Below are 25,605 nucleotides of genomic sequence, written 5' to 3' on the forward strand. Positions count from 1 at the left end.
AAAAAACCAATTTGGATTGATAACACCCAGAGCCAGAAGGTAAAACCACTGAAATGGGATAAATGAGCTGTGAAAGACCAATATGTGCTGAGCAGTGAGAATGGGTTGAATTAGTGAGGGTGGATTTTATGCAGGGAGAATAGATCTGGTCAGGTGCCCTTGTGGGCAATACTAAGGAACTGGACAAAATGGGAGAAACATGTTCATGGCGGGCTGTAAGGAAAAAAATTGTAGAGGATGCTTGGTGAAAATTCAGATGGTTAAATGTGAGATGATGAGGTTAGGCAGCCGTGTTGAAAAAATATCTCTGAGAAGGCTGACATCTCCAGGCTCTGAAGGAGGAGAAAATCTGGGTGAGTGGGAGGGAGGCAGCCCTGGTGTGCTTGGGCTTGGGGGCAGCTGATGCATTGCACTGGTGCCAGTCCCAGCGGGTCCCCATGATGGAGCTTGCTCTGAAATTTAGTCTTTGGAGTAGGTAATTTGATGATAAAGTAGAGCTGTGACTGGACGCTAGGTGTGCAACCACATAACTGCTGGTGGATCTAAACTGCTCTGGTGGCTTTTGCCATGCCAATTGAAGCTGAGCTGAGCACAGAACAGAGCTGGGGTGAAAAATCTCGTAACGGAGAGTGTCTGTGTAAAGGCAGCCCTGTGAACAGCGTCTGTGTGTGGCTCACCAGTAAAAGCCTTGCTGTGAACACAGGAGGATAGGGTTTGCTCTTGGATGCTGAAGAAGCAACTAGTTAGAGGTAGAATCAAACACCCTTTTTATTTTCCAAGGGAAACACGTGAACCTTTTTTCCTTTCCTCTCAGGTTTCATGCTCCTGCGAGTTCTTTGAAGTGGGAAAAGCTTGAAAGGCCCAAGGAGCTGACTTACCACATGACATCCACAATCACGAAATCTGCTCTGCTGAGCTCACAGCCCGGGCTTCTGGAGATGCCAAATACTTAGGTCAGGCCTGCACTCCACATCTTCTGGGGGGGTTTGGAACAGTGCCTGTTAGGCTTTTGGGATTTAGTAGTGCTGCTTGTTAGTAACCTTACGGCTCTGCTTTTTGTTGCTGTTGTCCTGTGCTGCTTGATTAAAGGCCAGACCCCAGTGAGAGCTCTTACTGATTTTAGAAGTAGGTAAGCAAGTAGTGATGGTGGGTTCGGACCCTCTGCTCTGAGGCTTTTCCCAGTACAGGTCAGTGGTGGCACCGGTCTGGGCCTGGTGTGTGCTGGGCTGGGCCTGCAGGACTGAGCCAGCACGGAGACCGGGCTGCTGATTGAGCAGGAGGTGGCGTGAGGTGGAGGAAAACTGCCGTGGCGATAACGTGCGTGGGGGGGAAAAACAGATCTAAGCAGTAAATGAAATGGAAAAAAATAGCAGTGGGAACAGCGATGAATCGGTAGGACTTTGTTTGAGCACTTGTAAGAAACAAGCTGCTAGGTCCAGTGTCAGCGAGGCATGCATTAAGCGGACTGAGTGGGAAGTTAATAACAGAGGTGGCCGGTGTTGCTGAGAGGGAACCCGGTGTGCTTTTTGTGTTATGATTCATTGACAGGACCAGGGGTCAATTTTTCTAGAGATATTTTTCTTAGAAAAGAAGCCGTAAAGCCCTGTGATTGTCAGATCAGGTATACCAACAGTTACTGCCATTAAGTATATGGTAATATGTAGTCAGATCACCATAGGGAGTTCTGATAACATAATCAACCAAAAAAGCAGCTTAACTAATGGTCCGTGCCTTTTAGTTGCTTATATCGAGAGCTATGATAAATACAAAATTTGTAAATTTACTTCTGCTAAGAGATCCCAGCTCATTAAATGTGTGGCACCCCAGGAGCTGCTTTTATTCAGCTCACCTGTGTTACAGGCGGGCACGCAGCGCAGCTGCTCTCACAGAGCGGTAGCTGGCTGTGGGTCAGACTCCTGGGAGGTAACAGTCTATGGCTGTAAATGGGAATTTGGGGTGAGAAACTAATAAATAAAGGTGTTTTGGGAGGAGGGAAGGGGAAGGTGGGTTGCATGGGGTGGTTACAGAGCTGATGGATGCGGTTGTTTTTGCCGCCTGTTTTGCTCTCGCTGGGTGCTGTGATGGTTGTGTTTTGTTTTCCAAAGCTGGAGACATCCAGTCTGCGTGTCAAAGATGAGCGTATAATGATTTTGCAGTACTTTGCTGTTTTACGATCTCCTGTTTTCCGATTGCTCCCTGCTCTCTGCTGATGTTTATGGATTTTCATATTCTCTCCAGTTGGCCGGTGAAGGCAAGTACTCACAAGGGCAGGAGCCTACATTAGCAATAGTGCTTGTGCGTGTTATTGCCTAACCCCAGGCAGCATCGTGCTCTTCCCGCTCTGGAGGCTTTTTACGTGCAACCAGCCTTGCATGCCACTAGAGCCAAGGCGAAGCAGCCTGCCACCCCGCAGAAGCTGCACAGTGGTCTCAAGAAGAGTCTGCACAGAGAGTCATAAGCACCAGTCATAGCTGGTGCAAATGTGCACGTCCTTTTGTGTTGTAATGGTTAAAGCCAGCGCTGATTTTTGTGTGTTGCAGTACCATGCTCAGAGCAGCGGGGGTGAATACCTTTTGGGAGACCATAGACTAAGGACTGGTCACCCTTTGTTGCTGGGCAGGTAGAGGAAGGTAGCCAGGCACAGTGTGAGTGACCATAGTGCTTGTGGCTGTGAGCAACCTCATCAGTTCGCTGTAAATGGTGCTTGCCTGGGTGGGCCCAAGGCTGTGTGTTGATTCTCAGATGTAATATTCAGAGACCTGCCTTCCAGAGTTAGTCCAGGCCACCCTAAAGCCTGAGTCTTAAAGGGCTGTCTCTGTAAGGCTTTGACTTGTCTCCAGGGTTTTAATTCCTACTGGTAGAGGCTGTAGGTAGTGATTTTGTTTCATTACCTTTTTGCTGCTTGATGCATTTTGCGAGCCTGCTCTCTGGAGCCCTTATATATCCTCTCCTGCTTAAGGATGCCTGCTGGAAAGTGAAAGAGTGAAGGACAAATGGGATGGAGGCAGTGGGGCAAGGTAGGAGTAGGTGGGGACAGTAGAGAGAGGAGGGAGTGGTGGACTGGATGCCAGGCAGCAGGTAAATGTCCTTCACTGCATTTGCATCAGGTTTTCCTGGTTCCTTCTTGCTGCGTCTAGGAGGGGCAATGCAGCTTTGGTTCAGGGCAGTAGCTGAACCAGCATTCCTAACTAACTGCCTAGGTTTAGAAGAAAGAAAGGAGAAAATAGAAGGAAAAAAAAATGCTGAGGCAAAATAATTGATATCAAATCTATATTTGGGCCTGGAATCCCCATCCCTTGGTGAAGATGTCTGTTGTGAGACCAGCAGTGTTACCTGGAGAAGCCCCTGGGGTGGGATTTTACACACTGCTCTCACTAAGATAGTATGTAGAGGAGGATTTTAGTTCTGAAAGCCAAACTGACATCAGGGCCCTCCTTCCCCCTGCCCTGTGTGTGCATGCACATGGGCACACCTGTCCTACCTGCTTCATATCCATTGTCCCTCTATGTGCCCCGTCAGCCATTTCATAACGATAGCTCAGTTCAGTTTTGTTTCATCTCATCCTGTCATTTTTGAAAAAAATTGGCACTCTTATTTATATAGCTTGCTGTGTGTCCTCTCTCTCTTTTTTTTTTTTTTTTTTTTTACTTTGCTTTTGTAATTTTTTGTACCTCTTAAAACCCTATTCACATGTTGACACGGCATCCAAGAAAACATGCCCTACTGTTCCTTGGTAAGAGGCAGTGCAATTAATTCCGAAGACCTTCAGCTGAAAGAAACCTTGGCCTTCCTCTAACAGTGAGAGCTTTTCAATTACGCTGGAAAGCTGCGTGTGGGCCAGCCCGAGAGCCCCCTCCCCTGCCCTCCCAGCCCTTTCTGAAGGGCTGCTATATTGTAATCTGTCAGAGTCACTCATTTCCAGATAATTGGCTTTTTAAAGGGCATCTATAGGACCCAAATAACTCCTGGCATACTGTTTGTTACCATTGACCTGCCAGGTTAGCAAAGGTTAGACTTAATTGCCTCATTTATGGCTAATGCATTCCAGTTTTGCTGTTGCTTTTTCTCTGAGAATAATTGCTCAGACCTGGATTTTTGTTCTGCAATGTTGATGGAAAGAAAAAAAACAAGGGTCATGCTTGGTGGTTAGAGATTTCTGCTTTCATCAAGACAGAGATCACGTAAAAATTACTACGTTAAGAAAACGACCACATAACATGGAGTAGAGGTGGTCTGGATGAGCCTTGCTTAGCTCATTGGTGGTTCAGGTGTCCCACTGTGCTCCGCTGGTTAATCTGTTAGCGTGGTGCAGGTTATCACAACAGAAGGCAATGTTCAGACAGACTGTGTCCAACACCAGTCTTCTCAGTCCTGTCCACGGACAGCACGTGCCCTGTGGGTGCAGGGTTGGTGTGAGGGCCTCTGCAAGTGCAGCTTCTCCGGCCACGGGCTGGCTGCTGGGACAGGAGACACAGACACCTTCTGGGCTGGTCCATGAATAAACCCAACGCTACTCTTCTGTGCTCTGCTGAATTGCTCCTGATGTTCTTACGAATGTCTTTAATGCACATCTTGTGTATGTCCATAGGCTTGGGTGGTGAAGACTGGGCAGCCCTGCAGCAACACATGATCCGTGCTCATGGGAGTAGTCAGTCATGTGTGCCCTACCATTTCTAGCACCATGTGATTTTTCTGCTTGGCTAAGAATAAAACAAAAGCTGCAGCCCTGTGAGCTAGATGTGATACATCAGACTTTCCCATCTGATTTGATGCCTTCACCTGAGAGTGCAGGAAAAGCTGTAAAACAGCAGAGTGCTTCCTACCATGCTGGTGCTGAGTTTAACTGTCTCTGTGCAGAAGGAGAGCACTGCTTCTGAAGGTGAGCAATCATCCTGTAGCAGTGAGGAGACTGCTCCAGGGTATAACATCCTGTCAAGGTGCCATCTCTCTCAATGGATTTTTGGGAGTGTTTGTGATGCACACGATTAATAATGAAAGTAATCAAGAAGACAACTTATGGTTGGATCTGATGGATTTGCCATCATTTAAAGCAGGCCTATTGTTGTTGTATAATACGTGTTGTGCTTCTGATGGAAGTGATGGGTCCAGCACTGGAACTTCTGGTGTGAATGTCTTCAGGGAAATCCCAAGACTCCTGCTGGTCTTGGGAATAAATCTCTTAGGGAGCTCTCAGAAATTCACTTGGAGTCACTCGGCAGCATTTTAGAAGAGAGGGGAGTAGAGATGAGCCAAGTAAAGTGGGTGGTGGGAGGGATCACAGGTGGTACTGAACATTGGTTTTATTTGCAAAAATGTTTAAGATATTGGTTACGCCAATGTCCCAAATATAAACTTTTTTTTTTTTTTTAATCACCTGCTACTGTACTGGGTCTGGCTGGAATGTTAACTTTCCCGGCAGCAGCCCATACAGTGCCGTACTCTGCACTTGTAGCTGGAACAGCAGTGTTATCACACCAGTGTTGTGTCTACTGCTGAGCAGCAGTGGCACAGCATTGGGCCTTTCTCTAACCCTCCTAGGGGGTGGGCAAAAAAGTGAGGAGAGAAACATCACTAGGGCAGCTGACCTAAACCAATCAAAGGGATATTCCATACCATGTGGTGTCACACTCAGCAATAAAAGGTGGAAACAGGAAGAAGAGGGGAGGGGTGGGCTCTCGTTGAGAAGACGTCGGTCCTCCTCTCGAACACCGGCTGCGTGCGTTGAGGCCTTGCTTCAAGGACGTGGTCAATCATCGCTCATTTGTGGGAAGTAGAGAGTAATTTCTTTCCTCTGCACTTCCATATAGCTTTCATTTATTTTGTTTGTTTGTTTTCCTCCCTTTTTTCCCCTTTCCCTTTTATTTCCCCTTAGTTAAATTGTTTAGTTCATGGTAGTCTTTATTTAATTATTATAATTATTTCCCTTTAATTAAATTATCCTTATCTCAACCCGTGAGTTGTTCTTTGCTTTACTTCTCCCCCTCCTTATCTAAAGGAGGGGGAGTGAGAGAGCGGTTGTGGGGTTTAGCTGCTCAGCACGGTAAAACCACCACAGCTACGCAGAGAGAAAAGTAACTTTCAGCTGCCTGATTACTCAATGACTTCCAGCAAATGCAGTGTAGGGCACTGGTTTGCCACATGTTTTTTGGATAAACCCGTTTGCACAATCTGTTCGTTCTCATCCGGACTCAGCTTGGGGTGCATGCATGCCTGTGACCATTTATATTTATTTAATTCTGCTTGCTTTGGATGGCTGAAATAAACCCTGAAGTTCAAAGATGTGCTCTCTCAAGGGTACCATTACCATCAAGTCTGAATGCATGGTGCAATGCCACAGAAGGAGGCAGAAAAAAGTCTAATAAAACCCTGTAGCTAGTGAGACCTTGATAATTAAACACCTGTATGTGGTAACCAGAATTAATTGCTGTGATCAGAGCAGCCACTCAAATACAGATGTGTTCAATCCATGCCCTCAGTCATAGCAGATGTGTAGCAGAAAACACCACGCTATTCAAAACCCCACCTTCAGCCACCCTTGGCTGTGTGCTGGAAAACAAACAAACAAACAAACAAACAAACAAAAACCTTCAGCTTGTTTTGTCTTGCTCTTCAGCTCCTTCTCTCCAGGGCCTAAGAGCAGAAATATTGTTTGACTTAGGATGCCAGAACCCACATATCAAGCAATACATGTGTGTCAAAGATATCCTGAAATTGTATCCAGTGCTCACTGTCTTCTTGCTGAGCCCAAAGCTATGAAACTACTTGCTTATACTACTAATGATTTAAAAATGAAGAAAAATAGTATAAGCACTAACGTCCAGCCAGGTAGCAAAGGAAAAGTGTTTAGAAGCGAATGTTACAGTTCTTTGTGCTTATTCTTGAAACTATACATCAAGATTCAGTGCTGACACAAATCAGTGATCCAAGTGTCAGGTGTCTCTGGCTCCCATCAGGCTGTGTGGAGCTGGAAGAAGACATGTCTGTGTTTCTGTAAGCACTGGTCTGTATGGAGATCTGTATGGACCTTCTCAGTTTTGACTGGGAAGCAGGAGTGTGATCTGAATTCTCTGTTGCAAGGCCACCACTACGCAAAGCTGTGAGGAATAAAGAAGTAAGAACAAAGAAGAACAAAGAAGAATGGTTGTGTGGTGTTTAGCTGTCTGCCAGGTTAAACCACGAAAATAATATCGAGAAACATGGTGAGCTTAAGCTTCTTGAGTCATCTATTAATAAGACTAAGAACATTCTGTAATAAAAGCTAAGTCTGGTCTAATTTTCTAGGATACAGAGAAGTCCTTCCATCCAGTCTCTTTCATCTTGAACTTGTTCCTCAGATTTGGAGATTTTTCCTTTGCTGTGATGCAGAGTATATGATCCTCTCAAGATAAGGGAGTTTCCTATCAAATCTATGATGTATATACATCGTGGTTTAACCTGGCTGACACTGTTGTAACACCACATGCTCCCCGCTCCCCACAGTCGGATGGGTGAGAAAATTGAAAAGAAAAATGCAAGAACTTGTGGGTTGAGATAAGGATGGTTTAATAAGAAAGGAAAGCAAAACAAAGCAAGCAAACAATAACCAAAACGCTGTAACAACAAAAAGAATTAACAAGGCAAGCGATGCACAATGCAATTGCTTACCACCAGCCAACCGATACCCAGCACACCCCTGGGCAGTGACAGCCTGTTCCCCAGCTGACTCCCCCAGTTTTGTTGTTCCATGTGGTATCGTATGTTATGGGATATCCCCTTGGCCACTTTGGGCCAGCTGTCCTGGCTGTGTCCCCTCCCAGCTCCTGGTGCACCCCCAGCCTGCTCACTGGCAGGGCAGCATGAGAAGTAGAAAAGTCCTTGGCTCTGTGTAAGCACTGCTCTGCAACAAATAAAACACCCCTGTGTTATCAGCATTATTTTTCCCCAAGATCCAAAACACGGCACCATACCAAATATGAGGAAGAAAACTATGTCCCAGCTGAAACCAGGGTAGTATAGTTGTACTATTTACTGAATTTCATCTGATAAAGTGGTGATGCATTCAAAAGCCTCAATGGAGTTCAGATCCTTGTGACTGAAAGGGGATTTATTCCAGATTTTGGTAATAAACATAATATGCACAATTTTGTATCTGTTTTCAGCGTAGGGATGCGCATTCCTGGTGGCTCTGCCCTGTACCTCTTCAAAACCAGTAAAATGAAATCCTTGAGTGTTCTCTGTTGAAGTGCTAATAAATTTGGAAATACTTTATTAAACTTCTCTTATAATGCTTTTTGTTTTTTAAAATGTGTCCTCTCCTTCCTGCCACAAACTTTCTTGTTCCCCTTCTTCCTATTTTCTCCCCTGCAAACAGGTGCTGTCATGGGGCTATGGTGTGAATGAGCAGCTGGCTGGGTGCTTGGTGGTTAGCCAAGGCTAACTCACCACAGCTGTGTGTGAAGACTTCATCTCTGGAAAACCTGGAGTTTAAGTGGAGCTTGGGATCCGCATTGAAGGATGTTACTTAGCTGGAGCCCTTAGCCCACTCCTAGTCTGCTCCGTGGCAAGAGTACTGTTGATTTCAGTGTACATTCCCACCACAGTAAAGCAAAGACTTGTTCTCCAGATGCGTTTCTATGAAATAATTATGTCCATTAAGGTATTTGGACCCACAGCTATCTTAATGAAAATTCCACTTTATGGGGCACCCTGCCCTACTGAAGATGTTTATGCAGAAATGTCCTAAAGATGTGGTCCAGCTTTTGCCAACAAGCTGTATTCAGAACGTTGTTCCAGAAGATTAGGTGCTTGCAGTCGGGTAACAACAGGTCTGGGTTCGATTTGTGCAACTGGGGAGGGGCATGGGGAAGAAAAGGAGTTATAAAAATAGACTTTTAGTGTGGGCTTGAATGATTCTCTTCAAAGATGTAAGATCTCTTAATTTATAGCCATTTTCACAATCCGTATATGTATATATGCAGTCACGCAGTTTTATGCGTGTGGGGTGCATATTTAACAGAAAGGGCTAATAGGCGTTGTGTCACACAGGAGCATGGGGATAGGATATAAAAACTGTAAATCAGGACAGGCCTCTGAAAGCGAGGAAGTGTCTGAGCAGGAATTTATGGGCTTTGATGCAGAAATTGCTTCGTCTGACAGTGGTGCTTCATAGCATCCCAGACTATATGGTCATAATCATCCTGTCTGGAAGTAAAATCTATGGCCGCCTTCAGTAAATGTTACAACTACTTATAGAGCAGCATCTTTGTATTACCGTGCTCAAAAATAAATCTTGCCATCTTTATTAGCATGATCTTTTTTTTTTTTTTTTTTTTTTTTTATTGCCATTGCTAAGAGAGAGAAAAAAAGAACATTTTATGGAATCAAGATTAAGTATATACGATCCATTATTAGTGACAAACTTGGGATTTGATACATTAGGGAGATTGTATTTTGCTTGCAATTAGGTAATTTTTAAATGTGTAGTTTATAAATTGCAAGATGTGCCATTACTTACCATCCTGTACTCTAGATACTTCTGGTAGGTTTACCTGTCTCACTTGGCAAATTCAGACAGTGACATATAGAAATGCTTGATTTCTCCAAAAGCATTGTAAATCTTGTTTGATTGTTCAAACCTTTGGCCCACAAATGTAGCTAATAATCTTATCTGTTGTATCTTTCCTCCTGATTTATTGCTGCAGAATCCCAAAGAGAGTGAGTTAATGATCTATCAGGTATTGCATAATTAATATTCTCCTGTATTACTATTGCTTATTTAATAATGGTCTGTTCTCACTTGTCTTTCCTAATTTATGTGTCTCTACCTACAGTCACATTCTGGAGAACTACAAAAAGATTTATTCATTCAAGGTATAGCAAAATTAGGTGCCTATGTACTAAGAGACAAATTTCAGATGTTTCCAAACCTTCTTTGGTTATGTTATTGTATAAAGGTGGGAGTGGGAGGCTGGAGTTCAGGCAAGGTCTGAAATGGTTCCTGCTCTGCTTTGTAAATAATCAGATCTGCTATGATCCAGATCTCTAGAAGAGGCTATAAACCCTAGACTAATGCAGGTATTTAAGCCCTGGGAAAGACTGGAGTTGAAGAGAGAATTTTCTTATTGTCTATGTTAGATGGGTCCATCAAATGTGCCATCTGCTGTACTGAAGTTAAATCTGTATAGGGGATCTGTAACTCATAAGTACAGATCTCTCTCCAGGTGCCTAAGAGGTTGCACATTACCTGTAGCTTTTCTGAAGAGAGCTCATTCTGCCCATGAGCAGTTAAATGGATGTGATTTTTTTAATAGTGCTGGAACAGACTAATGCAAAAATGGTAATAGCTGCAAGATGATCATCTGAGAAAGAACATGTTTTGTACCAAGGCTGAATTCTGACAAAACACACAGAGTAAATTGGACAAAAAGAGCAATGGGAGAGATGTCCTTGTATGAGAGGGCACTTCTGTACTACGAGGCTGACAGAGCACTGGCGCAGGTTGCCCAGAGAAGCTGTGGAGTCTCCTTCTCTGTAGATATTCAAAACCCACCTGGATGCCATCCTGTGCAATGTGCTCTAGGTGATCCTGCTTTGCAGAAGGGGTGGACTAGGTGATCTTCAGAGATCCCTTCCAACCTTGGTCATTCTGTGATTGTATAACTGGGGTCAGGTTCCCAACCTTGAATGGTGCTGAACATGTCTGTTTCTCATTGACATGAGGCTTGCATGAGGAGGAAGGTGCATCTTCACTTTTGGAGGCTGGGTTCCAGGTCTGTTGTGTGCTGCCTGTCTCAAATTGGATGGTCTGGTAAAGTTGGATAAAAATGGCCCCAAGTGTAGTATGTGGATCAGGATCAAAAGGGCTAGTTTTTCACTTTTCCTGCTTAACTGCAATTATGATAAACAGACTGTCAGTTCTGGGCTGTTTTATGTCTTTTATGAGATGCTCTCTTACCCTTGATTCACTCCAAAGGACCTTCTTTCATTTTAACCTGTGAAAGGCCAGAGAGCAGATGCTGTCAGTTGTGAAGCCTGTTGTTCATTGCATGTGAGCATAATTTGTAAAACTCTTGCCCAGGAGCTATTTCTTTTTTTTTCCTGCTGACATTTTCTATAAATATATTTACGTTTTTCTTGTATTTTAGGTTTGTGTGGTGGCTGGTCTGATACTTAATAGCTATCTTCCTCTCCTAGCAAAGGTCTACAGTCAACTTCTGTCCAGAATTTAGTTGTCTGAAAGTGTTATTTCCATACAGGATATTGACAGTTATCAAAAATCTCCTTTACAGATAAATCTGTATAGATGATATTAGTCCACTACATATCGCCATGGATGGCATAAATAAACAGGTTTAGATTACAAGCTGTTTTAATAAATGTCTGTAAATCATAGAATCATAGAATCATAGAATATCCTGAGTTGGAAGGGACCCTTAAGGATCATCAAGTCCAACTCTCGACACCGCACAGGTCTACCCAAAAGTTCAGACCATGTGCCTAAGTTCACAGTCCAATCTCTTCTTAAATTCAGACAGGCTCGGTGCAGTGACCACTTCCCTGGGGAGCCTGTTCCAGTGTGCAACCACCCTCTCTGTGAAGAACCCCCTCCTGACGTCCAGCCTAAATTTCCCCTGCCTCAACTTAACCCCGTTCCCGCGGGTCCTGTCACTGGTGTTAATGGAGAAAAGGTCTCCTGCCTCTTGACAACCCCTTACGAGGAAGTTGTAGACTGCGATGAGGTCTCCCCTCAGCCTCCTCTTCTCCAGGCTGAACAGGCCCAGTGACCTCAGCCGTTCCTCGTACGTCTTCCCCTCCAGGCCTTTCACCATCTTCGTAGCCCTCCTCTGGACACTTTCCAACAGTTTCATGTCCTTTTTATACTGTGGTGCCCAGAACTGCACACAGTACTCGAGGTGAGGCCGCACCAGCGCAGAGTAGAGCGGGACAATCACCTCCCTTGACCTACTAGCGATGCCGTTCTTGATGCACCCCAGGATACGATTGGCCTTCCTGGCTGCCAGGGCACACTGCTGGCTCATATTCAACTTGCTGTCTACCACGACCCCCAGATCCCTCTCTTCTAGGCTGCTCTCCAGCGTCTCATCGCCCAGTCTGTACATGCAGCCAGGGTTTCCCCGTCCCAGGTGCAGGACCCGGCACTTGCTCTTATTGAACTTCATGCGGTTGGTGATCGCCCAGCTCTCCAACCTGTCCAGATCCCTCTGCAAGGCCTTTACACCCTCATTTGAGTCCACAACTCCTCCAAGTTTGGTGTCATCAGCAAACTTGCTCAAAATACCCTCTATTCTAAATCATATTGTCAGGAACAAGGGCACTTCAGATGTGGACTCTGACATTCAGATGTGCTGGTGACTGACAGCTTTCCTGCAAGTTGTAAGACCACGGTACTCAAAAAGGATCTTGGCATATTGCTTTCCACAAGCAGCCATGTTTTATCATCTCTTAGGAAAATTACCCTGATCCATTGCTAGAACAAGTTACTTTTCTTGTCTACTTTAGCGAATACAAACTAAGTTGGTTGGCTTAAGTGACAGTGGCTCTTAATGCTCTTCAGCAAATGAGAACAAATCTGGCTCTGATAGTTGACTACTTGATGACTCAAGGAAAATTTGTTTATTGGACTATAATTCCTAACTTGGAAGAAAAAAAATGTAGAGTGGTGGCTTGTGTTAACCCACTCTCACTGATTCATCTGGAGAGTTGGGATTCAGTGACTTTTATGCCAGTAATCAAATCAGAAGCAAAACAGTCCATACTGGTTGGCTGGCAACTTCATGGCTTTTTTTGTGAAACTGTTTTAAATTCAGGTTTGCCTCCTCTGAGGCATGTTACAGACTGAATCATTCTTTTTTACAACTCAGTCAACAAGTCTCCCTTTGTTCTATTTTCCAAGGGAAAAAAATAGTCCAGACTTTGATAATTGTTCTCTGATTATTTGTATTTTCAGAAAATGGTACGTATATTATTTCTCTGGATGTTCGCATGAATTCTTTGCTGCGGACTTCATCACGTGGAGAACTTAAGCCATGAAGCATGGTAAGAATGCAATCTTAAATTTAATTTGCATCTTCTCTAGTAAGTTGCATTCACAACTGAACATGGCTGACCATGAGCCAGCAGTGTGCCCACATGGCCAAGAAGGCCAGGGGCATCCTGGCCGGCATCAGAAATAGTGTGGCCAGCAGGACTAAGGAAGTGATTGTCCCCTTATACACAGCACTGGTGAGATTACACCTTGAATATTGTGTCTGGTTTTGGGCCCCTCACTGCTTGAAGGATATTGAGTTGCTTGAACATGTGCAGACAAGAGCAACAACACTGGTGAAGGGACTAGAAAAAAAGACTTATGAGGAGTGGCTGAGGGAGCAGTCCTGGCTATTGGGGGAGGTCCCAGTTGACTGGCGGCTAGCAAATGTGACGCCCATCTACAAGAAGGGCCGGAGGGCAGACCTGGGAAACTACAGGCCTGTCAGTTTGACCTCAGTGCCAGGGAAACTCATGGAGCAGATTATCTTGAGTGTCATCACGCGGCACTTGCAGGGCAAGCAGGTGATCAGGCCCAGTCAGCATGGGTTTGTGAAAGGCAGGTGATGAACCTGATGAACCTGATCTCCTTCTATGACAAAGTGAAGCGCTTGGTGGATGAGGGAAAGGCTGTGGATGTGGTCTACCTTGACTTCAGCAAGGCTTTTGACACCATTTCGCACAGCATTCTCCTCAAGAAACAGTCTGCTCGTGGCTTGGACTGGCGTACGCTTTGTTGGGTTAAAAACTGGTTGGATAGCCAGGCCCAAAGAGTCATGGTAAATGGAGTCAAGTCCAGTTGGAGGCTGGTCACTATTGGCATTCCCCAGGGCTTGGTGCTGGGGCTGGTCCTCTTTAATATCTTCATCGATGATCTGGACGAGGGCATTGAGAGCACCCTCAGTAAGTTCACAGATGACACCAAGTTAGGTGCGTGTGTCGATCTGCTTGAGGGTAGGAAAGCTCTGCAGGAGGATCTGAATAGGCTGCACCGATGGGCTGAGGTCAACTGCATGAAGTTCAACAAGGCCAAGTGCCGGGTCCTGCACCTGGGGCACAATAACCCCAAGCAGAGCTACAGGCTGGGAGAGGAGTGGTTGGAAAGCTGCCTGGCAGAGAAGGACCTGGGAGTATTGGTGGATAGTCGGCTGAATATGAGCCAGCAGTGTGCTCAGGTGGCCAAGAAGGCCAACAGCATCCTGGCTTGTGTAAGAAGCAGTGTGGCCAGCAGGGCTAGGGAGGTGATTGTCCCCCTGTACTCGGCTCTGGTGAGGCCACACCTCAAGCAGTGTGTTCAGTTTTGGGCCCCTCACTACAAGAAGGACATCAAGGTGCTTGAGCGAGTCCAGAGGAGGACAAAAAAGCTGGTGAGGGGTCTGGAGAGCAAGTCTTACGAGTAGTGGCTGAGGGAGCTTGGTATGTTCAGCCTGGAGAAAAGGAGGCTCAGGGGTGACCTTATTGCTCTCTACAGATACCTTAAAGGAGGCTGTAGCGAGGTGGGGGTTGGTCTGTTCTCCCATGTGCCTGGTGACAGGACAAGGGGGAATGGGCTAAAGTTGCGCCAGGGGAGTTTTAGGTTGGATGTTAGAAAGAACTTCTTTACCGAAAGGGTTGTTAGACATTGGAATGGGCTGCCCAGGGAAGTGGTGGAGTCACCATCCCTGGAGGTCTTTAAAAGACATTTAGATGTAGAGCTTAGGGATATGGTTTAGTGGAGGACTGTTAGTGTTAGGTCAGAGTTTGGACTTGATGATCTTGAGGTCTCTTCCAACCTAGAAATTCTGTGATTCTGTGTGATTCTGTGAGGCTGAGGGGAGAACGCATCGCTCTCTACAACTACATGAAAGGAGGTTGCAGCAAGGAGGTGTCCTTCTCTTTTCTCAGGTGACAAGTGATAGGACAAGAAAATGTTCTCAAGTTGTGCCAGGGTTTGGATTTGATGTTAAGAAGAATTTCTTCATGGAGAGGGTGGTTAGGCATTGAAATGGGCTGCTCATGGACGTGTGGAGTCCCCATCCCTTGATGTTTTTAAAAGATGTGGATGTGGCACTAAGAGACATGGCTAAGTGATGGGACTCAGTAGTCAGGTAAATAATTGGACTTAGTCATCTTGAAGGTCTTTTCCAGCCTAGATGATTCTATGATTCTCTGATTCACATAAGAACCAGTGCAAAGCTTATTCTCTTCAGGCCTTCAAAATCATGCTAACATGGAACTTAAATGTCTTACAGAGTGCCTACATTGCTATAGCACCTAGTTCTTGGACTGTCCCCTCCTTGGAGTGAACTTTATCCCATGTAACTCACTTCCAGGGTTGTTCCCCAAGCATTGAGAAAGACCTTGGAAGGAAACAATTTTGTAGATAATCTGTGGTTTAGACGTCCCACTGTGACTAATAAGCCAGGTGGTTGAAGTGTCTGCAATTTGAACTACATTTTTTTTCTAAATTCTTCTATTTGTCATCTTTCTGTATCTTCAAGTTAAAAAAAAAAAATTGTCTGCTAACTAAACTGGACCCCTGGTCTTCAGGTGGAACCTCACGCCATTTTGGGGTGGAAGACAGTAATCATTAGTCAATGAGTTGATGCCCAAACACTAGTCTTTGCATCATGAAAATAACTCAGATTATATATATATGTTTTCACATTTCTTTTATCTTCTGACATTAACCTTAAATACTTGTATTTGTCTAACTTGTGCTAAATGGTCCAGCTACATCAAACCAGGCAAATCAGAGAAGGTAGGCTGTGTGAGGGCAAGGAAAAACATTGATTCATCCCACTGAATGTGGTCATAAGAGAAACGTTCTTAAGAAGATTTACACAAAAGGAAAGGGAGGACTTGTGCTTCTGTTTATCCTGAGTAGTTTTACAACAGTGTTTTATCTGAAGTGCTAAACAAGAGGGATCCAGGTACCTTTAACTATCATTGCAAGGTATGGATGGGGCAGAGGAGATTGATTAAGGCTTCTCAAGGGGATAGTCAAGTGGAAAATGTAGCTCGGTCTCCCACTTTCCTGTGTTAGGTTGCCATTGGGTGTTCCAACACTGTTTTGAGGAAATACATATCACAAACCTGCATACCTGGAAGGTGGGACCTCACTAGCATTGCAGGGACCCATTGCAGGGTGTAGTTTGGCACATTCAAGTCTCTGCCACCTCTGAAATGGCCTTTTCCTGCCTTCATGTTTCTGCTCCTTTCCCTGTGCCAGCACTGACTTACAGGCAGCTGTGCAGGTAGCCAGCAACCTTATTTTCCAGGTTTAATTTTCAGCTGTGTGTCAGCTTGTGGATCTGCCTGGCCAAATGTCTGCTGCACAAGGGCAGGAGCATGTGGCTGGAAGCAGCTCTACCCCTTTAGGTGACAATGTGGATTTAGATCATCCCCGTCCAACTGTGAAAGTGCACTAGGAGGGGATAGACGAGTCGGCTGGACCGAAGGGCTCATCAGGTACCAAATGACAACTTTGCTTGGATCTGCCTTGTTACCTTCAGCAGGACTGCTTGTAGTGAGAACAATTGCTTTGTGTGGGAGAAAGAGACAGATAGCACCACTCAAATAGCCCCTTACATGTTAAGACTGTAAGCAGCATTTCCCCCCCCCCCTCTGAACAACACTCCTATACCCTGGAAAGCTGTTTTTTTTTTTTTTTTTTTTTTTTTTTTTTTTTTTTTCCCATTAGCTTTGCTATTGACTGCTTTTTAACCATTTCTGCTGGTACTGTCATCAGGGGGAAATCCCACACCTGAACAACCCTAGTAACTAGCTTTACAGCTTTAAATATTATGTGTGAATTTAACCAAGTCACGGTTAAGTTTTGATTAATCTTATTATGTGCTATTTTTAACTAGGTTTTTCACTTCGTGCTTTAGCTTTATTTTTAACTTGATAACCTAAGGGGAGTAGGTTGCACCTGTAAATATTGGAATGTCTCCAGTATATTTGCCACACTCCTCTGCCAAAGCCTAGTGAATGAAGTTAACACAGTGAAAGTCTGGGCTTTTGTTGCTTGTGTGTTTTGAAGTCCAAATGCTGTTTGCCAGGAAATGTCTCATCATCAGACCTTTGAATTAGGACCATTTTCTAAACACCTTTTTCCTGTCTTTTCATCTGTGCTTGTATGAACAAATAGAATAGTTTTGCATGTCTCTGCTTACTTCGCTTAAAGTGAAAAAGGTTTGCTGTATTTGATGCATTTTGCTGAACATGTATTCACAAATGGGCTACCATCATCATTAACCTTGCTTTGTTGGCAGTTGCTTGGAAATGGAAGCAAGCATACAGACAGGTGTGTTAGGTAATAAGGGCAGCTTTCAGAAGGGTGTTTGTGTACTGCGATGCATATGCTGAGTAACCTGGGAAGTGGAGTGAGGTAGCAGTGATAATGGCTCTGCCTTCACTGGGACTTCACCCTAAGGCAGTTCCTCTGTGGCCTTCTGCTAGGGCAAGCCCCAACATCTGCACAGAAAGCTTGCTGTGTTCGTGTTTGTGTCATTATGGCTTTTGTCATCTACACTTAGGCTTTGTTTTAGTGTTGAATTCACCTTAGGTTTCTCTCTGGTAACTCCTGGAATCAACAACAAAGTATAACTATACTTTGACAGATATTTTAGGATACTAGATTGGAATCTCCAGGTTTTGGACAAGGACAGGGATAGCAAAGGCAGCCTGCTGGTGTAGTGTTGAGCGAAGAAGGCTGAGCTGCCATGTATTCAGTTCTGCTGTGAATATTCAGGTGTTTTCAGTTAATTAAATCTAAACAATGCCCTCCTGTTTTCATGTCAGGAAAACAATAAAAGATGATGAAATAAATTCTTTGGGTTGTAGCCTTTTAGGCATTTAAGGTTGTTGGCCTGATCTCTTTGCATTTTCTTACATCAGTTTATATATTCCTAGATAGTTTGAAGGCCTCTGAGTGTACATAACATCATACTTTCTGGGTTTTATAAAAGATGATAATGCCCTGAATGAACTTTTTGGGTTTCTTAAATGTCTAAATGTGTCTTTGATCACTTTCATGTGTTTAAATATGTTCTTATGTTCCCTTTCTTTTGACATGTGACTGTGTCTGGAGGAGGCCCAATTCTGCAGTTTGAGATTCTGTAGAAGTGATGATGTATGAAAGAGCTGATGGGCCACGTCAACATTGGTCTTGTTTAACAGGAGGAATGGCTGGAAGGCTTTCACATGTGAAAGTATTAAACCCAAGCAGATTTGCATGGAAACTAGGCGGCCAGTCACCAGTGCTAAAATACTTAAATTGTTAAATACTTAAGTTGGAAACTTACTGCACATCTTGTTTTGCCCTTGTTATGAAAATCTAGGACCCTTTGACTGAACTTAGCAGTATAAATTTGAAAATTTACTGAAGCTGAAGAGTAAAAGAAAAATATGCTCAGATCCTAAAGTGATGCATAACCCATGATTTAAATAACACTTTTGGTGGCCACATTTAAGATCAGGAGTGGTACAGTGAAAGGGGAATGCTTGTCATTATGGCTGCTTATAGTACAAAAGTTAACATTCTTGAACTGGTCTATTGTGTGATGGCTCAAAATTAAACAGAAAGAGGTATTTCTTTGCATCTAAGTGAAGATCATCATTACAGAAAGCTTTATTCCCAAAGGCTTATTTGTGTCCCAAAACATACAGAAAAATCAAAAGAAGAAAAATGCTTTGGCTGTTAAGCAGTGGATCATATTTTTGTTTTAGGATATGCTCCAGCTCTAGGGTGTTTGAAGCAGGGAAGTTGTGCTGGGGGAGGTTTCATGGCATACTTGCCCAGTTCTTACTCTATATTGGAGGCATCTGCTACTCATCACTGCGGGAGCCTGGATATGGGGTAGATGTCTTCTCTGTCAGATCCAGAGTGACTGTTCTTATTAAATATATCTGTTCCAACACACTGTTACAAACTTAGCTAACATTGCTCATAAGTTGCAGACTTTATGAAGCAACAACTCCCCGAGTGCCTCTCACCCCAGAAGTTATTTGTTAGGTGAAGTAAGCATTTTTTTCTGTGGCTGCTTGTTTGTAATGCTGCTGTGACTGGTGGAGTTCATTACTGACTGTCCTTGTTCTGCAAAATTTTTCACAGTTGAAGTTGTGTCAGAAAAATTCCCAATCAGCTCTATACCAGACAGTTTGTAGGATGTATTACTGTCCTGCACTATTTCTAGTTTAGGTTTCCCTTATTAACCCCAGAATACCCTGAGTTAAAAGGGAACCACAAGGATCATCAGGTCCAACCACTGGTTCCACAAAGAACCACCCCAAAATCATGTCTGATAGCATTATTCAAATGCTTCTTGAACTCCAACCGGCTCGGTGCTGTGACCACTGCCCTGTGAAGCCTGCCCCAGAGCCCACCACCCTCTGGGTGAAGAACCTTTTCTTAACACCGAGCCTGTTTCAGCTCCATGCTGTTCCCTCGGGTCCTGTCGCTGTCCCCAGAGAGCAGAGCTCAGCGCCTGCCCCTCCGCTCCCTGTGACGGAGCTGCAGGCCGCCATGAGGCCTCCCCTCAGCCTGCTCTGCTCTGGGCTGAACAAATCCAGGGACCTCATATATCTTACCCTCTAGACCTTTAACCATATTGTGCTCCTATGGACACTCTAATAGTTTTATGTCCTTATACTGTGGTGCACCAAACCACACACAATACTTGAGGTGAGGCCGCACCAGCACAGAGCAGAGCAGGACAATCCCTTCCCTCGCCCGGCTGGCAGTGCTGGGCCTGATGCACCCCAGGGTATGGTCGGCCCTCCTGGCTGCCAGGGCACACTGCTGGCTCACATTCCACTTGCCATTGACCAAAACCCCCAGATTCCTTTTTGTGGGGCTGCTCTCCAGCCTCTCATCCCCCAGTCCATACACAAAGCCAGGGTTGTCCCTTCCCACGTGCAGAATCTGAAGCTTGCTCTTGTTAAATGTCATGCAGATGGTGATTGTCCAGCCTTCTAATTTGTCAGGATCTCTCTGCAAGGCCTCTCTACCCTCAAGGGAGTCAGCAGCTCTTCCTAATTTAGTATGCATTCAAGTCCTGCATTCTGATTTTTTATAAAAACATTAAAGAGGACTGGCCCCAGGATGGAGCCCTGGGGAGCCCCATCAGTGACTGCTCACCTGCCTGCTGCAAGCCCATTTACTATAATCCTTTGAGCCCAACCTGCCAGCAGATTGTTCAACCCTTTTATTATGTATTTATCTAGCTGTATGCTGGACATTTTGGGCAGAAGGATACTGTTAGAAATAGTATCAAAAGCTTTGCTGAAATCCAAAAACATTACATCAAGTGGCCTCCCTTCATCAACTGGGTGGGTAACCTTGTCATATTAAGGAAATTAAGTCCATTAAATGGGACTTTCCCCCTGTGAACCCATTTTGGCTATGACCGATGACTGCATTGTTTTTCAAGTATTTTTCAATAACTCCCAGAATAATCTCCATAATTCTAGTAGTAGAGATGCTTTGGTTTGTGGGGTGGGAGACAAAGCATTGAAAAAATGTACCAAGTTGATGAACGTCTTTGCACTGGAGAGACCAGACCATAATCAGGACAGGATGGGGCTGAGAGCCCCTGGCTGCTCAGATCATCACAAGAGTGTTACTCTGCTTTCAGAACAAAGACTAACAACAAGAAAACTGTCAAATTTGAAGATGTATTTGCTTTCTGAAGTGGCAGATAGCAGCTGAGAGGCAAGAGAGCTATATTCATAGAGGCAGGCTCATTATGGAAAGGAAATAAGGATTAAACAAGACACTGTTGACTCGCATTGCTTTGAGTGATTCACAATCCATGATCTCCTTAGTTTGTATGAAGTAATCTTGCCCTCCCTTTTCCTTCTTGCCTTTTGAGAGCATTATTGAACATGTTAAGCAAAGATTTTATGTAGACTCCTCCTGAGATTGAAATGTGTTGACAAGCTGAACGTGTCAAGGATGCTTACATATGCTATTGCCTAATAACAACAGCTCAGAACCACCGTGAGGCTTTTATGTCAGGCTTGCAGCTCGCACAGAAGACTTGAATGACATTGCTCACTGCGAAATTGTTGGCATCTCTCCTCAAGAGTGACTAGCTTCCTGTGCTATAGCCAAACCTGAACCATATAACATTTCCAAAACAATTTACAGAACTGGAATTTAGGTTCTTATGTTTAAAACATTGAACCTTTTTTTCCTTTCCCTTTTCCCTTTCCTTTTCTCTTTCCCTTCTCCCTTCTCCCTTCTCCCTTCTCCCTTCTCCCTTCTCCCTTCTCCCTTCTCCCTTCTCCCTTTTCCCTTTTCCCTTTTCCCTTTTCCCTTTTCCCTTTTCTCTTTTCCCTTTCCCTTTCCCTTTCCCTTTCCCTTTCCCTTTCCCTTTCCCTTTCCCTTTCCCTTTCCCTTTCCCTTTCCCTTTCCCTTTCCCTTTCCCTTTCCCTTTCCCTTTCCCTTTCCCTTACAGGATGAAGTCTTCATAAAAAAGGTTATTTTGCAAAGTTTTCTTTTTTTTTCTTTCTCTCTCTCTCTCTTTTTTTTTTTTTTTTTTTTTTAATATTTTTCCTGCAGTATTGATGTAGAACTACTGTGCAGCAAGAGACCAGAAATCCAGCCAGAACTGTTGTCATCAAAGCAGTGCAGAGTTGGCTGGCTTTATCTTGAAGAAGGATATAGACTCCAACAGCTAAACCCACTGCTTCTACTATTTCAGTCTGCACACTGGCTTGTGCATGCCAATTAAATTAGTGGAATTCAGAGAAAGTAACTTTCTCTTGGCTTTTTGAATGTCAAGCTGATCAGTGCAATTTGCAATTAAATGCATTATGCCTTAATTGCAAACAGCACCAAAAAGGCGTGAATTATCGGGAAAGGGGATTCTTTTTTTTTTTTTTTTTTGACCTAAGTCATTTAAGTGGGCACAGAGGACCTCCACCGTGCAAAGCACTGTGGCCTTCCTTTGTACTCTGTCACATTTCTTCCCTTCACTTTGGTAAGATACTTGAGGCCTGGTGCTAATCAAACCTGGTGTTTTTGTTGTTTGCCACTCCTGGCCACAGCTCTCAGAAACAGTGATGGATGGATGGATGATCCCTGCTTCAGGCAGCTCTGGCAACCCAGGAGTGCTGCGGCCTTCCCAGTGCTTTGGGCCAGGAGCTGGTTTTGGCGCACTGCCAAGAGCTTTTTGCAGTCAGCTGCTTTGAGGCAATTGCCTCTTTCCATGTGGGACCTGCAGCAGTCAGTAGGGCTGCCCAAGAAAATACGTTACAAGGCTTTATGCAAGGACAGACAGTTCAGAGGTCTGCCGTCAACCTCACAAATCTTCAGCAGCTCAGAGCCTGAAGTATCCAGGTCTGCTCCCCAGGTGCCTGCTGCAGATCGCTCTGGAGCTGGAAGGAGACCTCCTGTGGGTCCCCTGTCCACTGGCTGGAGCACTGGGACACCACTGATAGGACTATGTCGTGTGTGTGAATAAACTTGCTTTGTACACTGACCATATTTTATCTGAAATTACTAAAGTACAGTTGCACAAGATCCTTCATTTTCTTTACTACGCTAATTTTTTTGTGGGGTAGGGGACGAGGTTTTTCCTCATTTTCATGAGACTTCAGTAATTCCACAGGGGAAAATATAGGCAGATAAAGGTTTTCATGCTTGCTTCAAGAATTCAGTCCTGTTTCTCCTCTGGACCACTTACTGCCAGATTTGGAATATGCCAATAAAACTGTGTGGATGTATTTCATGTGATTTGATGTGAGGAGATGAAGTGCTTTGAATAACCACAGTAATCTTGCTTCTGTGATTTTTTTTTTCTTTTTCTATTCTTCAACTCTTTTCAGTTTCTTAGACTCACAGAAAGGTAACAGGCTAAAGTTTCAGAAAAGGCTACTCTGAAATGCAGTGTCATCTCTGTGTTGGATCCTCAACTCTGTATGCTGCAGCTTAGAAAAAAAAATAGAAAAAATCTTTTCTGTCTAGAAAACCCTTTTCTAATATGACTGTGGCTAGACATTAAGGACACTGTTGCAAGGGTCTCACCATTTAGCAGGGATCAAGGTAAGGGAAGTTAATCCTTAAATGAACAAACGATCATTTACATATCAAATTATTAATTAATTTGTATCAGTGTTATGCATTATCAAACTATGTGTTTGGCCTTGAGGAAAAAAAAATATTAAATGATGGCTGACAGCAGCAGTGTTTTGAAGTCCCTTTTTAACTTACTTCACTCTGCTGTTCAATAATTAAAAAACAAAAAGAGGAAGACTTCAACTGAATAAACACACACAGCATGGGACATCTGCTCTGTTTGCTCTTCCAGCATCTTGGCATTGCTGGCAAACTGAGCTTCATAGTGGCAGCAGTAGGATTTCAGGGTTGCAAGGAGAGAAGGGAGGAAGGGCTTAGCTATCACAGCTCTGGTGGAGGTGCTCAAGCTCACCTATGGCCAACTCACGAGGAGCTGCCCCAGTTCCTTGCAGGCTCCAGGGAAACCTTGCCCTCTCTTGTGCACCATATTTGGCTTTGTTTTTTTCACATAGTAAGAATGTGGTTATGAAAGCTTCAGGCAAGATTAAAATCCTGACGATGTGCAAGGGACAAAATACAGGAGAAGTCTCTACAAAAACCTTTTCCAGAGGCATGTTTTGACATCAGTAGTTTGCCTATTTTAACTCATATCTCATAGTTGTCATAGTTGTTATTCCAAAATAGCTTTTTTCTGTCTTATTTTTTTTTCTTCCCGTGGGGGAAACAAGCCACCTGTTTTTGGCTAGTGCTAGTTTGTGTTTAAAGGCTGATTCAAAAGAAGGATCTGCCTGTTCTACCACTGATTACTTACCCAGTGAATTTTATATTCCTATGTATGGTTTTCATCAGGATTAAACAATTTTAAACCTGTTTGGCACCCAGTTGCATGGTTGCATGATGCTAAATTTCATTCTGTTGGCATCTTATTATCAGTAAGCCAGAGGAAGGAACTGGCATATCAGCTGTGCTGTATCATTTCTTTAACTTTTTGGACTTGAAAGAGAAATCATCAGTTAAATTACTTCCCTAGAAATAGTAAATACAGCTCTTCAAATTGCATCCCTTATATTTTAAACAGAGTTCAAAGTCTGGCATTATGAAATGGGGGATATGGGGTGTGGGGCGTGGGAGGGTTATTTTGTAAATGTAGCATTAACAAAAAGGATGGGAAGCATTTTGGGAAGATGCCAAAAGTAGCAGTCAGGTGAACTGGCTCAGTGAAGAGCAGATATTGTATTTCCTTTCTCTCTGTTGCTTTTATCATAGTTATCAGCCTTTATACTTGTTAGTTTGCTGTAATGAGTTTGAGACGTCAGCAGGAGTTTATTACGTTTATAGCAGTTAATAATTTTTTTCCCTATTTCTTGTTTGAAAATGGTGTCTTTGTAGGACATCTCACCTGTCTGGATTTCTTTATTTAAATGTAATATAGGCAGTTCAAGACATAGCTGATAATGGGTGTTAGATAATATCTTGGATTCTGCAGTATAAATTGTAAGATGACTGTATTCTGTCATGATGAATATTAGATAATGATACCTTGTCCCTACAAGAATAACTTACTTTATTATTCAGAATGATCTTATGAGCTCTTTGGATTCATGGGAAATAACTTAGTAGAAATCATAAACTATTCAGATTTTGCTGAATATTCTAATCACACTTGCATCATTCTTAATTATGAATTTGGGGCACTGCCAAAAAAAGAGACAGAGGCAGCAAATAAAATTCTGCCATTAACTCTGTGCTGTTGGAGGGTTGGCACTGAGAGTGCCCTTGTGTTGTGAGCTGGCTTGGATGTTTACTTTTTCCCGTTTTCATGTTACTGCAGCTCTTCCAAGTGTTACACATTGGGTACTGCCCAGCCACAGGCTCTAGATTTATCACTCAAGAAGGTTTAGCTCATTTATTTGGTGTTTAGGGTTTGTCAACAAATCTGCTTGCCTCAGCAAGGCAGCAAGGCTCAGCACCAGTGCACAGATCTCCCCACAGTGTAGGTTAAAAAATATTCTGTCAAAAGCAGTGCTGGCTGAAATTTGTATTTCACCTGGCTTATAGTGATCTAGGGTCTTCTCTGGAGGTGGATGTAACCAGGGCTGTATTTGCCATGGAGCACCTTGGCCATGGGGTTGTCATGGGGGAGCTGTGTTTGTCTGGAGTGTTAATTTGACCAGAGGATGCTGTTTGTAAAGAAGAGTAGGAGCACTAGGCACCCAAACTGAAGTTCTTGAGAAGCCCTTTAGATCTGAAATGTAAAACTTTTGACTGCTAGAAAGCCAATATTTTTTATAGAAAGGAGCCCAACCACTTAAACACTGCTGATTTTGACCCAGCTTGAAGGCTGACTGCACATACAAGCCCTGACACTACCAATGATTTCTGCAATGTTTTTTGAAGAAACACATTCCTTAAAGATGCTGGTTTCTTTGTTGTTGTTTTTTTAAGGAGGAGTAATTTATTTGGAGAGATGGTGAAACACAAAAGGCCCTATCTTTTGTCCTTGATAGCTAGAGGGGCTAGCACGGAAGATGGCAGACTGGGAAAATTGAGTGAGTGTGTGCAAATGGAAAGAGCGA

The sequence above is a fragment of the Aythya ferina genome (assembly GCF_964211825.1).
Source record: "Aythya ferina genome assembly, chromosome: 2".
NCBI lineage: Eukaryota > Metazoa > Chordata > Aves > Anseriformes > Anatidae > Aythya > Aythya ferina.